Source organism: Leucoraja erinacea, chromosome 24 (assembly GCF_028641065.1).
Source record: "Leucoraja erinacea ecotype New England chromosome 24, Leri_hhj_1, whole genome shotgun sequence".
Classification (NCBI taxonomy): domain Eukaryota; kingdom Metazoa; phylum Chordata; class Chondrichthyes; order Rajiformes; family Rajidae; genus Leucoraja; species Leucoraja erinaceus.
The window spans coordinates 3,421,930-3,423,054 of NC_073400.1; the positions used below are offsets into that span (position 1 = coordinate 3,421,930).

The 1,125-nt window shown below is 40.6% G+C and overlaps 1 non-coding gene across 1 annotated transcript; it reads right to left on the bottom strand.

The window, feature by feature from the left end:
* Positions 1–776: 776 nt before the first annotated feature.
* trnaw-cca (transfer RNA tryptophan (anticodon CCA)) lies at positions 777–848 on the bottom strand. Its single transcript has one exon. It is a non-coding gene; the product is annotated as a tRNA-Trp (tRNA).
* Between the last annotated feature and the right edge of the window lie 277 nt (positions 849–1,125).

Sequence of the window (1,125 nt, forward strand, 5' to 3'; positions counted from 1 at the left end):
AAGAGAAAAGATTATTACTGATAAGATGAGATGCAGTCAGGTGCAGGGGTTACAGGCCCCTTCACTGTCCATCTTTAAATCCTCCCTAAAAACTCACTTTTATTCACTGGCTTTCGACACTGGCTGAGACTTTGTTCCTGTTTTAGTGCTTTTAATGTCTTTTAATTTTTACTGTTTTTATAGTCCTGTCGTCTTAATAGTTTTAGTAGTTTGTAATAACTTTTTGTTGACTTCCCATGTACAGCACTTTGTGGTGACTGATGTTGTCTAAAAGCGCTTTATAAATAAAGTTATTATATTATTATTATTATTATTATTATTATTATGTATAACACATAACCTTATCTTATAGAAACAAATAAAATTATAAAAGGACTGGACAAGCTAGATGCAGGAATAATGTTCCCAATGTTGGGCGAGTCTAGAACCAGAGGCCACAGTCTGAGAATAAAGGGGAGGCCATCTAAGACTGAGATGAGAAAAAACGTTTTCATCCAGAGAGTTGTGAATTTGTGGAATTCCCTGCTGCAGAGGGCAGTGGAGGCCAAATCACTGGATGGATTTAAGAGAGAGTTAGATAGAGCTCTAGGGGCTAGTGGAGTCAAAGGATATGGGGAGAAGGCAGGCACGGGACGAACAGCCATGATCACAATGAATGGCGGTGCTGGCTCGATGGGCCGAATAGCCTCCTCCTATATAACCATATAACAATTACAGCACGGAAACAGGCCATCTCGGCCCTACAAGTCCGTGTCGAAAAATACATGAAATCATTGTGACCTCGACGTGATTCGAACACGCAACCTTCTGATCTGGAGTCAGACGCGCTACCGTTGCGCCACGAGGTCCACACCTATCCTCCTGCACCTAATTTCTATGTTTCTATGTTTCTACATGAGCACTAGCCTGTATGGCTAGTCTTGTGCTATACATTTAATGCAATTCCATACTATATGGGCTTGGCTCAAGTTTGAAGTGCTTTACTTGGACAGTGTTAAAGGTTAGCTGTAAATCCTAATACTATTCATCAATGACAAGAAAGGAAGTAAAAGTACAAAAGATAGACACAAAAAGCTGGTATAACTCAGCGGGTCAGACAGCAACTCCGGAGAAAAGGAATAGGTG